This window comes from Schistocerca americana, chromosome 6 (assembly GCF_021461395.2).
Source record: "Schistocerca americana isolate TAMUIC-IGC-003095 chromosome 6, iqSchAmer2.1, whole genome shotgun sequence".
Lineage (NCBI taxonomy): Eukaryota > Metazoa > Arthropoda > Insecta > Orthoptera > Acrididae > Schistocerca > Schistocerca americana.
Genome location: NC_060124.1, coordinates 494,167,838 through 494,183,254, shown reverse-complemented (window position 1 = coordinate 494,183,254; position 15,417 = coordinate 494,167,838).

Sequence of the window (15,417 nt, the reverse complement as noted above, 5' to 3'; positions counted from 1 at the left end):
AATTTGAAAAACCTACCTGTTACCAACCGTTCGTCTAAAATTGTGAGCCATATGTTTGCGACTATTACAGCGCTATCTATCACAAAGAGGAAGAAAGTGGTCCAACTAAAACATTCATATTTCTTTAGGTACTACACGAATATGTAATAAAAAGTGGGGGTTCCTATTTTAAAAAATGCAGCTGATATCCGTTTCACCTATGGCAGCGCCATCTAGCGGGACAACCATAGTGCCATCTGGTTTCCACGCTTCAAGCTAGACAAGTTTCGTTCTTTGTAGTTTTTTCGTTTGAGGCTTATTTCGTGAGATATTTGGCCCGATCACTATCAGTGGACCACTCTGCGTATATATATATATATATATATATATATATATATATATATATATATATATATATATAACGTTTTAATTATAACACAGTTAGAACGGTTATTCTCGTTTAGAGCATATGTGACATATGTTTTACCGCTAGAAGACTTTTCGGCACCCAGTCTCACCATTAGATATACCTGAAATATTTTTGCGTTCTTTCGCACCTCATCTTCAGGTAATGGTTCCTTCCACTGATTGCATGCAATTTTTTACAACCACACTCTGGAACGCCAAGCGGTGCCTGTCCTTCAGTACATGAGGTCTGCCTGGACTTGAATTCAGCTACGGTTGTTCCTTCGTGGTTCCACTTCGCAGTCGCTATCACCAACATCCGACTTGGGCAGCTTTAGATGGGTTGAAATATCCTTAACGGATATGTCATTTAGATGATGTCCAGTGACAAGTCCAAGTTCCAAGTCCATGAGGTCCTGTGACCGTCCCATCCTGCTGTCACTCCTCTACTGACAACACAATACTTCCCATGTTGTTTCGTCTGCCTCCATTGACACGTAGTGGCCATTTCTGCATCATACAGGGGTTACTGCATACCTCTGATCGGGAAGTACACATCACATTTCTTATAGTTAGTGAAGTTATGGACAGCTTACATTTAGCAGAAAGATGAACTAAAATTTGTAACTTTCGAAAAGAAATGAAAAGTTACAGATAACTTCGAAAAGGATGAATCCAGTGAAACCTTCTCAGGATGTTGGAATGGTCATAGGTACAAGGGAGACTTTAAGAAAAATAAAGGAAATTGTTAAATTTTGCAACAGTACAGAAAGCCTCGCGGGAATGTCATGAAACTATCAACTCAATGAAGCTATGTGAAGTACTGCATTTATGGCAGCAGCAGAAACGTGCCGAAGAGGTTAGAGTATCAGACCTGTTGTTGTTAGAGGAAGTAGGAGAAATACATAAAATTCTGAATATAGAAAAAAATTTAAGGTTTCATCAGAACGACTGACTAGATGTCCCTGTGGGATTCGAGAGGTATTTTTGAATTGAGAGAACCATAGTTGTACTAAAAAAGTGTTGTGTACATAGTTCCACGTAGTCAGCGCGTACACAACTTTCCCAATAGAGCGCGCCCCGCTAAGCACAACAGCGCAGGCGCAGCGCTTGTCCATCTCCACACTATGAGATGGCGCTGTCTTAGGGGCGGACCAAATTCTGCTTCCGCCGATCCGCGTATTAATATGTAACGCAGCCAATGAGATTGCTGCTAACGTAGAACCTTTTTTCCTCGCGGATCACACTCGCGCAGAGATACATGAACGCACGAGGTACTATAACGAGTCTACAGACCTCCGATCAGTCAGTCTGCATTAGTCTGTAGTCAAGTTTCAGTCTGCGCCTAATAGGATTATCATATTCATGTACATAGCCATGAAGAGAAATGTATAGACACTTTGTCAAGTGTCAGAGATATGTGAGAATAAAATTAACGTACCAAGACCAAAGGAACTTCAGACTGTCATTTGTAAACAGCATCCAGAACCGAGTTACGTAATATCTATTATTTTAATAAATGTGAGTGAAAATTAATCAAGTTCTGTTTAAAATTGATCACCGTCAATCTGTTACTCTAAGCGTGCAAGTGGCATTTCTATCGTCTGACCTAACGGCAGAAGATAAACACGCCACGATAAGACCACGAGACATATTGCTGACACTCGCCTACTTCGTTAGAGCGACAAGTCAAATAATCTGATGGTGTGTGTACCGAAGGTCTTACAGTACTCACACCACAAAAAGCAACAGTATTTTTGCAATGGATTATTCGGTTACATCGAAAAGAACGGTTTTCTCCCAGAACATATTCATAAAGCTGACGGAACTCTACTGCATTTGAAGGATATCTCCACATTAACATTAGCCTTTCTGACAGGAGCGCATGTGTATTTTGCGTTGTATGTTTTTTTCAGTTATTCGTTGAGTTTGGGGTCCGCATTAACTCGGATAAGGGAGCGCATGATCTCTTCCTTTCTCTGAACCATGGACCTTGTCGTTGGTGTGGAGGCCTGCGTGCGTCAGCCGTACCGTCGGTGCAACCACAACGGAGGGGTATCTGTTGAGAGGCCAGACAAACGTGTGATTCCTGAAGAGGGGCAGCAGCCTTTTCAGTAGTTGCAGGAACAACAGTCTGGATGATTGACTGATTTGGCCTTGTAACACTAACGAAAACGGCCTATCCGCACTGGTACTCTGAACAGCTGAAAGCAAGGGGAAACTATAGCCGTAATTTTTCCGAGGGCATGCACCTTTACTGTATACTTAAATGATGATGGCGTCCTACTGGGGGAAATATTCCGAAGTTAAAATAGTCCCCCATTTGGATCTCCAGCCGGGGACTACTCAGGATGACGTCGTTATCAGGAGAAAGAAAACTGGCGTTCTACAGATCGGAGCGTGGAATGTCAGATCCCTTAATCGGGCAGGTAGGTTGGAAATTTTAAAAAGGGAAATGGATCGGTTAAAGTTGGATAAAGTGGGAATTAGTGAAGTTCGGTGGCAGTAGGAACAAGACATCTCGTCAGGTAAATACAGTGTTATAAATAAAAAATCAAATAGGGGTAATACAGGAGTGGGCTTCATAAAGAATTAAAAAATAGGAATGCGGGTAAGTTACTACAAACAGCATAGTGAACGCATTTTTGTAACCAAGATAGAAACGAAACCCACACCTACCATAGTAGTACATGTTTATATGCCAGCTAGCTCCGCAGATGACGAAGAGATTGATGAAATGCATGATGAGATAAAAGAAATTATTCAGATAGTGAAGGGAGACGAAAAGTTAATACTCATGGGTGACTGGAATTAGGCAGTAGGAAAAGGAAGAGAAGGAAACGTAGTAGGAGAATATGGAATGAGGGTAAGGAATGAAAGAGGAAGCCGCCTGGCAGAATTTTGCACACAGCATAACTTAATCATAGCTAACACTTGATTCAAGAATCATGAAAGAAGGTTGTAAACATTGAAGAGACCTGAAGATACTAGAAGGTTTCAGATAGACTATATAATGGTAAGACAGAGATTTAGGAACCAGGTTTTAAATTGTGAGGCATTTCCAGGGGCAGATGTGGATTCTCACCACAATGTATCGGTCATGAACTGTAGATTAAAACTGAAGAAACTGCAAAAAGCTGGGAATTTAAGGAGGTGGGACCGGGATAAACTGATGAATATCAACAAAATCAAAACGAGGATAATGGAATGTCGTCTAATTAAATCAGGTGATGCTGAGGGAATTAGATTAGGAAATTAAACACTTAAAGTAGTAAATGAGTTTTGCTATTCACGGAGCAAAATAACTGATGATGGTCCCAATAGAGAGGACATAAAATATAGACTGGCAATGGCAAGAAAAGCGTTTGTGAAAAAACGAAATTTATTAACATCGAGTTTAGATTTATGTGTCAGGATGTCTTTTCTAGAGGTATTTGTATGGAGTGTAGTCATGTGTGGATGTGAAACATGGACGATAAATAGGTTAGACAAGAAGAAAATAGAAACTTTCGCAATGTGGTGCTACAGAAGAATTAGATTGGAAGATCACGTAATTAATGAGGAGGTACTTAATAGAATTGGGGAGAAGAAGAATTTGTGGCACAACTTGCCTAGAAGAAGGAATCGGCCTGTAGGACACGTTCTGAGGCATCACTGGATCACCAAGTTAGTATTGGAGGGCAGTGTAGACGGTAAAAATCGTAGAGGGAGACCAAGAGATGAATACACTAAGAAGATTCAGAAGGATCTAGAATGCAGTAATTACTTGGAGGTGAAGGAGCTTGCACAGAATAGAGTAGCATGGAGAGCTGCATAAAACCAGTCTCTGGACTGAAGACCACAACAACAACTATTATAATTTTACAGCTTACTAGAGACCTTTTACATCATCTTATATTTTAACAAAATGTAGATGCGATAACAGAGAGGGAGTTTCACACACTTTTTGAAGGATATGTTCCTAAAACAAGCGAAGGTATAGTTTGGAACACTTGAAATAAGTAATTTACTTTTTAGTCGCTGTTAACATTTCGATGTGTCCCCAAAGTAGGTTAACAACATAAAAAAGCAGATCGTTAACTTCTTTTCTTATTTTCTTTCATTAGTACCTGATGGCATCATATTCCGGGGAAGCTTGTCGTTGAGAAAGAAAGTCTGTGTTGCACAGGAGCCTGTAATAAAGATATGTAGTCTGCACCTTAGATGCTGTTGTAGACAGCTCTTCGAGTATACTGACAACCTCACAGTATCTTAGCTGCCTTATGAAATTTGCTGTTAACATGAATCGTTATTTGCGAGCAAAAGTAAAATTTATAAATATAATACTTGAAAGAGATAAGATTGACACTATCCATCACTCAGGCTCTGTGAAGGACAGAGAGAATAATCAGAAACCTTCATTGATATAAATAGTCTAATAGATATGTCGATTAACTTCAAACATAAACTGAAATCATATACGTTTGACAAGATCTTATAAGAATTTCAACATGTGTACGTGTTGACGTGCGTAAGACAGACAGACGAGATAGTAAACACTTGGCGTGTGTGTACTACTGTATTACGAAAGAATGACGTTGCAGTTACGATTCACTGATGATGCAAATGTGAAGCTAATTGAGAGGATGTTCAACGCGTTGCACTAATGTCCTGGAGGGTGAAACAGAAGTAGAAATAAGGAAGTGACAACGGAAAGGAAATTTGACTGCCTCCATTGAAAAAAAAATAGGATTCCTCCTCATCTATATTTTTCAATTTTTTAACATGTGAATCAGGTTGACACAAGGACGACACATTCTTAAAAGTAATGGAAACGCGTTGATAAGCTTCGATGTATGCTACAACTTGAAAACGGCCCCACGGCTGATACAACCAGATTTAATGACAGCACTGGCGGGAAATGCTGCCGTTTCTGAAATAGTATAGAAATGTGGTCATTGAGCAAAATACAATATTATTTCTTGATTTCAGGTGCAAGTAGTTCTTCTACAGCTTAAAGCTTTACGACCACACCAAAAATGATTGTGGAAATACAAGGAATGTGTCCTAGAGCAAATATTTTATAGTAGTTTGTTCTGATCCAGATTTATGTGCGTCTTTTATTCCCCTAATACAATGTAAAACGAAAGAAGAGCGTTTATAGAAAAATGATTCTTTATTGACAGAAAATGGGGTACAAGCGAAAAAATCTCGTTCCTTAATCTGTGTATTAAACGTATGTTTCATATTATTAGCTGACAAGGAAGACCTGACCCGTCTCTCAGAATCGTGAATCGAGTATCCAATACACGAACGTACCTTCGAGAGAGGCCATGACGAATGAGAATACGGTGGGCCAACTCCCATATCCAGCAAATATTTTTAAAAACATTAATTAAGATTGAATTGTAGGAAAGTCTGTCATTGTTTTGTATTCGAACTGCACTGACGAATTTTTAATTCTCTGCCTATTGGAAGTTAGGCCAACGGCCTTGCTACAGTGGTAACACAGGGTTCCCCTCAGGTCACCGAAGTTAAGCGCTGTCGCGTTGGGTTAGCACTTGCATGGGTGACCATCCAGTCTACCGAGTGCTGTTGGCAAGCAAGGTGCATTCAACCCTTGTGAGGCAAACTGAGGAGCTACTTGACTGAGAAGCAGCGGCTCCGGTCTCATAAACTGATATACGCTGGGAGAGCGGTGTGCGTACCACATGCCCCTCCATATCCTCGTCCAGTGACGCCTGTGGTCTCAGGATGACACGGCGGCCGGTAGGTACCTTTGGGCATTCATGGCCTGTTCGGGCGGAGTTGACACGAAATTAACTTGGCTCACGGTCGCAGGTTGGAATCCTGCCTCAGGCATGGGTGTGTGTGATGTCCTTAGGTTAGTTAGGTTTAAGTAGTTCTTAGTTCTAGGGGACTGATGACCTCAGATGTTCAGTCTCATAGTGCTCAGAGCCATTTGAACTATTTTTTAACTTGGCTCCCACACCTGAAAGACCTACGAATAACATACCGGAAGTTAGTTAACGCAACAAGATTTAGTGTTTGTAATTGTAAAGGACAGCATATCAGCCGTTTATCAAAGGAGATTCTATATCCCACAAGGGACTGGCCCTCTTAGAGTTTCTGATACTGACCTTCAAATTCTTTGTCAGTCTTCCTAAAGCAGTACAAAGCAGTTCTAAAAAAACTGAACTAGAAAGTGTCACATTTGGAAAAATAGAAGCTTTCTTATCATTGTTAACTACAAAACGTTTCAATCTTATCAACGTAGCTTCTACTAACTGATTCTAAAAGACGACGAAACTGATGGTTCTGTTGACTTTCACATGTCATATTGTTAACGAATGGAAGTGTTTTGTCAACAAATATTGAATCATTTTTAAATAGAAATAACATTTCTGATTTAATCACTATTCGGATAGATTTAAAGTCTTCATTACATATTAAAATTTGGTACAAAAGGAAACATCAAACTGAAATTTAAGTACTTTCCTATTTAGAGAGATTGAATAGGATTATTGATGTCGACAACTTTTTCAGTTTACATTAAGGCATTTCGTATGTCTGTCGAATCTGAATATATTTTCACGCACTTAGCAATTAAATTTAAAAACATGTGGTTTTTATAAAATATGGAATATAAATAAAAGTAAAGGAAGTTGCTATTGACGAGTTTTGAAGCTACAGCTTTACGGTTACTACATTTTCACGCTATGCACTCAGCTACCGGCAGCTATGTTAATAACGTTGAAATATTTTATAGTTGACAGCAGTTGGAGATCTAATTTTCAATGCCGGCATTTATGAGTATTTTCTTTTCTTTTTCTTTTTGAGAATTGCACCATACTGCTTTAGGGAATTAGTTTTCTAGAACTGACCTCCCCACTAAAGAGGATCAGCCTTCAAGGTGCTCTTGTTAATAAGTGAGAGTGATCGGGTGGGAAACGTGTGCCTTCAAGTGAATAACTGTATTTGTTTTAGATCGATGTAACGTTTTCAAATGGCTATTCATAATTCACGTAGTCAAGTTAGAAAGTTATTCATTCTTTGAAATTTCAGATTTTAATTAAAAGCTGTCTGTTTATCTGATACGGACTTAGAGAACCACCACAAGTTGAATAACGGAACGGAGCGCGATCGTGTACGCCTGAGAGCACTACTTGCGGCTAGGGCGCCTGCTTGAGCGGCCGCCTGCCGGGCACAGCTGTGTTGTTGGTGGCGGGGCAAGTAGGGGCAGCAGAAGGGCCGCCTCGCCAACTTGGGGGCCGAGAAGAGCGGTCCGGCTGCTCCCGACTCCAGCTCCCCCTCGGCCAGAGCACCGGGTCTGCTCTCGTCTCGCCTGGCGATGACCTCCTTCAGGGCAACAGTCCGGTCACGCCTGGCGCCCACTCTAGCAGCACCGTAACAGCCGTTCCAAATAACAGCGGCCACCCGGCAATGCTCTTTTACGGTGCCATATGCTTCCCACCGCAACAGAGGCGAGGCGGGCAGTTTCTGACATTGCGCACATATTCCAAAGTAGATGAAACGGTTACATCTACGGAACTCCTGATATATTTCATTCTTATCCCGCAAAGGGTTACTGTGGGACGTTTCTCTGTACGACCACTTAGTTAACACAAAGTAGGCAGTGACTTGAGACGACATAAATACTAGCTAGTGTCTCAGTGTTCAGCTTATTCCGAAATAGAATGTTACTGAAAAGTGGGAAGTGGGCAGTCATTGTAATTTTCCGGCGAGTTTTTCCCCAAACAGCATTTTTTCTGTATGTGAAGGAAAGACGAATGCTTCGAATAGATTAGTAATTCAATCACAAAAGTAGACCATTTCACTAGCAATGTCATAGAGAAGTTAGTACTTTAGTTATGAACAGAGCGTTTTCTTTATTTTTTTTTTACATAATAGTATAAACACGTTGTTCGGATGCTGTTTTATCGGGTTGAATTCACTGACGGATTAAGGTAAGGCAGACTTACTACAATGTGAGATAGCTTACCAAAAAGTGTGACTTTGCTGACAGCTTCGACCACCGATTTAGAACAAAGATATTTTACTTATTTTTGTTTAGCGTATAGCATAGAAAACCACATGTGATCAAATACGTGCGCAGAAGAAAGAAACAGTGTAAGTACGCAACAAGTTGAAGAAAGTTAAAATAACAAATATGTCTGTTTGTGACAGTTGTGACTGATATATTCTATTGCATCTTGGGTCATAGTAAGGAACACGATCCGCTAACCAGAGTAAGACATTAAGGGGCATCCTGCAGCAATGTTGCATATTACTCATCTATTGGCACCACACTGATGTTCCGCTGGAGAACGAGTCCGCGCATCTTCCAAAGTGTGTTCGTATTCCATTCAGGCAGGTCCACATGTTTCCGTATAAGTTGAGACCCCTTGTGTTTTTCTGTGATGTCGAGAATATAGTAGATACTTGTTGGCGAGGGCTCATCGCAGTATCTGTCAGGCTTCGGAGGCATTTGAACTGGTGGCAAGTAGTTTGCTGGCTTGTAAATACTGAGGAACTCTGGAGCGATATCTGCCTGCGTAAACACTTTCACGCACTTGAACTGGCAACAAAGGGTTACTTTATACTTTATTACGACCTCTGATGAGAACATGGTCCCCTCATATTTTTAGTAGATGAAGGAGTCTGAGCGAAGAGAGCCAACAGTTGGCTGTAGACCTTATAAAACGCAATAGCAGGACCATAACAAGCGGACACTAAAGGGTAGAAAAATGTGCAATATTTTGGCCAAATTCAGGGGCTTGGTAACTTTATCTTGGATCTGAAAACAAAATTAGTGGCAGTGTTTATTGACGTTGTGGAGGCATATGATGGGATAGGTCATCAACGTTTACAACCAATTTTATCACAAATTGATTTTAACGATATTGTCAACATCCCAGTTGTAGCTAATCAACGTTGCTAGTATTTTAAAGTGGGCGTTCATTAATATCGGTTACCTGTAGTCTTGCAAAATTTTAGACCCCATGTTCCTTCAGACAAACACCATTAGGCCTTCCAGAAAGGATGGGGCCACGCGTAGAATCATTAAGCAATTATTTAATTCTGAAAATTTGTTCCGGATTACATCCCAAAAATTACAAGAAGAAATCGGCTGCCGACGCATCAAATCCTGCTGCTTTCTTTCGAAGTGAAATTCGAAACGTCTCCTATACGTCTTTATTAGTGAACGCAGCTACTGATTCCTTGTTGTCTTCGTTGCATGACATTCCACACTTTTATTTAACTACCTAATACAGATATTAACAATCAGTTACCTCTTTGCGTCCCCACGAACACCTCCAACTGCAATCAGACGGGTTGACATCCTTATTATGAAATCTTCAGCCCATGAGACAAGGGTAGTTATATTTAAACGGAAATCACGCACTACGACAGTCTCATAGTCCGAGCATCCATTCATAGGATCACTAAATGTAGGGAAATCAACACCAGAATACTGGCAACTATAAATAAAATTAGAGTACCACACATAAAAATTTAGGTGAATACATGTTGTGTGACCGCTTTTTCTCCGAAGCAGTGAAAGGTGGCTACACTGAGTCACAGCGCCAGAGATTGCGCCAAAGATTATTATTCCGCCGCCTCCACTGGTGCAGTAGTAGTTCAGAGGATGTTGTTCTGTTGTTCTCTTGAGCGAAAGAGTAGATGGTGTTCGGTTGGTGTAATGTATAGATGGAAGATGTTGCAATTTTCACAGTGTATTTGAGAAGGAGATGGGCTTTTGATTTATGGCTCAAATGGCTCTGAGCACTATGGGACTCAACTGCTGAGGTCATTAGTCCCCTAGAACTTAGAACTAGTTAAACCTAGCTAACCTAAGGACATCACAAACATCCATGCCCGAGGCAGGATTCGAACCTGCGACCGTAGCGGTCTTGCGGTTCCAGACTGCAGCGCCTTTAACCGCACGGCCACTTAGGCCGGCTTTTGATTTATGATGCTGGTGTAATGGAAAATTTTCGTCAATATATAATGAGGTAAAAAGGTATTACAGTTTTCTTTAATGACAATGCCTCTTGCTCACACGTACAGTCAACAAAGCATCTGACTGGTGTTCATTTATTAGACTTGCAATTCTGGTTTCAATGTCCAATTATAGTATTTCTGGTTTTTCAATCAGTTCATTGTAAATGGTGTTTACAATATTTTGTCGTATTGAGAAAGAACCGTGCCGGATACATGTACGTTGAGTCACACTACCTCACACAGAACAGTTACACTTGTGCTTTGTTGTTTCGTAGCTTTTATAGTTGCAGGGGACTTAATTAATCAATTGTGTTAATGGAAATTCCTTGTCATTCTTTATTTTTATTTTATGCAGTGAGATTGCGTGCTTATACTAGTCAGGGCCAACCGGTTACGAGACTTCGTAACCGGTCACACAGCTACTAAAATTATTGCATTAATATTTTTAATTAAGCCCCCACGCAGCAGTCGGGTAACGCTTGTAAAATCATGAAGCAAAGACCCATTTGACCGGAATAATTAACTGAATTGTTCAAATGGCTCGGAGCACTATGGGACTTAACATCTGAGATCATCAGTCTCCTAGAACTTAGAACTACTTAAACCTAACTAACCCAAGAACATCACACACATCCATGCCCGAGGCAGGATTCGAGCCTGCGACAGTAGCAGTCGCGCGGTTCCGGACTGAAGCGCCTAGAACCGCTTGGCCACAGCGGCCGGTAATTAACTGACACCGAGGATTGTGATACACAAGTAATTTTTTCCACCATGTACAAACTCTAGGGATTGATCGATAAGAGGATACGAAACAAAAATGGCTAATGAACTTATGTCCGGAAATGCATGGTTTCCATGCTAGAGACCATTCATTCAATCATACTACAGAGACTGCGGTCTAGTATGCTCTGTACCATGCAGCCACAATTACAGTACGCACGGTTTTATCCCAGACGGTGGCACTGTTCCTCATACATAATGCCCAACGCCCTCTTCTGCCATAGGCAATGTTGTGACCGATTGATTTCTCTAGCTGTCTCACACTGTAGTGGATGTGATACAGCGTTGTACACAAGGGTTCCTTATTGGAATTGAGAGCTTGCCGACATGGTGTTTACTTACGGAAAGGCTAATGGCAACGAGCGGCGGGCAGTAAGGTTGTATCAGGAGACCTGTCCCCGCCGACAACAACCACAGCATATAACGTTTGCAACAGTGTTTCGCCGTTTGTCTGAGAAAGGGTCGTTTCAGAAAGCAGGAAATCATGAAGAACGTGCCTGAAATGTACGGACACCAGACGTGGAGGAAAATGTGATTAGCACTGTGGAAGGCGACCGCCGCGTCAGTGCACGATAGTTGGCCCGCCAGTACCGTGTAAGCCAGACGACGGTGTGGAACATTCTTCATGACAATTGTTACTAACGTTATCATTTACAGCGTGTGCAGGGCTTACTAGCGACAGACGTTCCACATATGGAGCAGTTTTGTCACTGGTTTCTTCCCCAGGCAACCACGATTCCGGGAACTGTGTCATCCATCCTATTCACAGATGAGGCTACTTTCAGTGGAGTGGTATCTTTAACTTTGATAACAGTCATCTCTGGAATAGTCACAGAGAATCATCAGCTGTAATATGTGGGCCGGGATAATTGGCGACCGTATTTTGGGGCCAGTCTTCCCTCCACGTCGCCTAAGAGGCTGGAACTATCAGCGTTTCTTGCAGGTGACTTAGCCTCCCCTACTGGAAGAAGTGCCACTGGTGATTCGAAGCATTACGTGGCTGCTACGTGACAGTTCTCCAGCCCACTTTGCCTTTAACGTCCGGACGCATCTCAGTCCTGTCTTCCCCGGCCGATGGATAGGGCGAGGGTGTCCAGTTGCATGGCCTACTCATTCACAGGATCTCAATCCGTGCAATTTCTGGTTACGGGGCCATCTCAAAAGTATCGTGTAGGCAGAGCCCACTCCATATGTGGAGACACTGGAGCAGCTTATTCATGCTGCCTTTGACACTTTCGGATGCAGCCTTGCCGGTGTTAACACTTGAGACAGAACATGCTACGGCGCGTACACGCATGCGTTGGGACACATGGAAACCATTTTCAACACGTACTGTAGCTGTGGCTGCCTCGTACAGCGCGTATTAGACAGCAGTCTCTGTAAAAATATATCATTCAATAAATGGTCTCTACCAGGAAAACCATGCATTTCAGGACATAAGTTCATTAGACCTTTTTTGTTCCGTATCCTCTCATCGATTAATCCGTAAAGTTTGTACACAGTGGAAAAAAATCACACTGTTTAACAGTAATAATAATTGTCAGTAGCTGACTAATGTAATTTTCTCTTCACTTACTTTTTCATTCGAATTTTCATGCTTTATATGTATGAGAGGATGTTGAAAGTAGACTTGGACAAGCGATTCTTAGCAGGGAGTACCGGGAGGCATACAGATCAATGGCTCCCAGACTACTGGACAGTCCTTTGTAGTACCGCAGCTGGGCATCCAAAGCGCTGCAAACAAACACAGATAACATTCCCAATGGCGCATTGTCCTCAGCCGCAACCATTTTTACAATCCAGTAGTGGAATGTGAAGGAATGGGGCATTTGGCAAAGTCCAAGAACGCTCTACTGTGAACAAAACGTAACAAACTTAATTTTTTACAGAAAGCACTGACTTAGGAACTGCATTTTTGGGACGCTTTTTAGAGATGAGATGCTCCTGGACGTCGATTCTAAAACAATCAAATGTTTACAAAACGTAAGAACTGCTAGTATTGGCTTATTTGAATAAACTACAGGTTAGAGAGAGAAACTCAAGTGTGCCATCTCATTGACCACAGAGAGAGATGGGAAGAGAGTGAGATGCCTTTCTTTCCGTCACGAATTTCTCTCATGTGCCAACCTTTTTCATCTAGGAGTAACAACTGCAACCTACGTCCTCAATTATTTGCTGGATGTATTCCAGCTTCTCTCTTCCTCTACAGTATATACGAACTACAGCTTCCTCTAGTACCATGGAATTTATACCCTGACGTCTTAAAATATGTCCTACCATTCTTTCCTTTCTTCTTGTCAGTATTTTACAAGCCTTTATTCTGTGTAAAACTATAAGACGTTCATTACTGGTTGACCGCCTTAAGAAGAGCCCAGGGAAAGGAGCAGCATTTTCTGAGCAGCAGTTTTATAGCTTGGCACTCGGAAGCCCCATATCCCAGCCAGTTCAAATTGGGTACAGAGTGTAGCGAACACTCAATAAAAAATTATTTCTTTGGAGAGTACCCTCAACATTTCTTTCCATTTCTTCATAGAGAGCCTTCACCATTTCATCTTGATCTCCAAGAGACGGGCTGAAACGATGCCACATCAAGTGAATCGGGGGATTATTAAGATTTCGGACTGATGTCCACTTAGCTGATGGCGAGGATCATTATTATGCCGCCAATGACTGCTTCTGCAGCCACTTCACCCTCCTTCTTCAATTTACTGTGGTGAGATGCAATCGTGAGATAATGTGTAGAGATATTAAAGCCCTTTCATATAATTTTATAATTTCAACCTTCTCTTTGGAAACTGGCACTCAGATTCAGTCACCAGTTTGCTTTCAATTTTGCCCACAGATTTAACGCATTCCCTTCTTTAGTGCTATCTGTCTTTTCTACTATCGTCGTTACCATCAAGGTACAATTACACGATTGCAATTGTTTCGTTTACGTGGTTATTAGATTCCTTCCCCAGACCCTTATATAAGATGCAACAAGGTTTTACTACAATAATATTATCATTTCTTGCCAAATGTTTTCTTTAAAGGAAGACACCCAGTTAATTGTGATTATTGTTTCATTTAATAGTCATTTCATTCCTGATTCTTAATTGGTTATTTTAGATGGTGTTTAATTATGCCAAAAACGAGACCTAATTTACACACCTCCAACTTTGAATCACATGACTGTAACCTAGCACTCAAGCGATTCCTGCCTAGGATTCGTGGATCTGTGACTTCCTGAACCGCAGTTAGTTCCACGAAATTTAAAATTGACAGTGTGGCTTCCGTTGGTGTGTAATCGTTTGTGTGTTATTTTCAATGATGCGAGGTTGGTATGTCCATTGTTGTCTAACTGAAGAACCAGTATGGAATTTTTGAAGGGAATTTTATTGATTTTGTGTATGTTGTATGTAAGGAGGGGAACGAATTTCACGGTATACGCTAAGATTCAGAAATTTTATGATAGTTTGGTTAGTTCATTCTTGAACTTTAAGTGTGTTTGAATTTTAAGAAATGTGTTAGGTACTGCCAAAGTTTACCAGAGCGAGGGTGACAATTTAGCACAGATGAGAGAAGCAGTGAGGAAAATTTCAAGTAATGGAGGAACAATAAACAATGCTTCAGATACTTAGCTGCCACAGGAAAACATTCAGCAAGTAGATACTAGCGAGCAGTGTGGACTAGCATCTCAGAACTAAACCAACATGCTTAAAGAACATGATCAGGAACGAAGTAGTAACAAAATATCTGAGGAAGCAATCAAGAAATCAGAAGAACATTATATTTTACACGTAGCGGAAAACTCAGAAGTTACTGGCTGCCAAAACTCATCGCAAAGTGATACCAATCATGAGCGCACACGACCACTGGCTGCGGGATGCAACTTACAGAGCTTCCTACACGAACAGTTTAAGAAAAGTGACGAAAGAAGTGACGTGAAATTGAAAAACTACCAAGAAGGAAATGACGAACAGTTTAAGAATCATGTCTATCTTTTAAAGAAAAGCAAGCAAAAACAAGACACACAATTTAACGAAAATAAAAAACAATTCAGAAAAAAGAAGCCAGACTAACGGACGTGAACCTTTAATCAGAAACTCGATGGCCGCACAAAGAAATGTGAGGAGCAGGGAAAAACTCTAACCGGAAGACAGGTGAAAGATGCAAAACGTGGATACATGAAGACAGAGTACTAAGGCACGACATAAAAATTGAAACCGTTGACGCTAATATATGAGTGTTGAGACCTTTGCGAAGAATACCTACGCTAGTACTAAAGAT